Below are 854 nucleotides of genomic sequence, written 5' to 3'. Positions count from 1 at the left end.
ATAAAATGATATTTTTCAATTGAAATCAAACTTTTTAACAAAGCTGAAAGATGTGACTGGAAACGCACAGGCGCAAGGAAATGACATACATTATCCAATTTTTTTTAAAGTGTCATTTTCATGCGTTCTTGCGCGGCGCAAGAACGCACGTTTTTGCTAAATAAAATGATATTTTTCAATTGAAATCAAACTTTTTAACAAAGATTAAAGATGTGACTGAAATTGAACTTGTTTTATTTAGTAAATTTGACAGTTTTAGAGCACCAATAAAAATTTTTTTCTTATTTTATGTTGATTTTTCTGTAAATAAGATAAAAGACGCACGGAAAAAATGACATATAACCCAAATTTTGATTTTGGGGCTATTTACATCTATAGAAAGTTCAAAGGAGTTACGCAAATACTCTCTCTCAGTCTTGTCATTCAACGCGGTATGCGCGTAACTCCTTTGGGCTTCTGCCTCGGGGTCATTGTGAAAACATCCCTGAACTACCTGAAGTACCTGAACTACCTAAGCTACGTGAACTACGTGAACTACCTGAACTACCTGAACTACCTAAGCTACCTGAAATACCTGAACTACCTACTGCTGGTTTTTGATAAAAAAAGCTCAAGGGTTAAAGGTAGAGATGGGCACGTTCGGAATTTTATTTCGTTCGTTCAAACTTCGTGAACAACCTATTTTGTTTATATCATACTTCGTAAACAACCTATTTTGTTCGTTCATACTTCTTGAATAACCTATTTTGTTTGTTCATACTTCGTAAACAACTTATTTCGTTCGTTCATACTTCGTGAAAACCCTATTTTGTTCGTTCATCATTCAAAAAAAATTATTTCGTTTGTTCTAAAAT

This window comes from Eurytemora carolleeae, unplaced genomic scaffold, assembly GCF_000591075.1.
Source record: "Eurytemora carolleeae unplaced genomic scaffold, Eaff_2.0 scaffold203, whole genome shotgun sequence".
NCBI lineage: Eukaryota > Metazoa > Arthropoda > Copepoda > Calanoida > Temoridae > Eurytemora > Eurytemora carolleeae.
Note: the sequence above shows the minus strand (reverse complement) of the source record.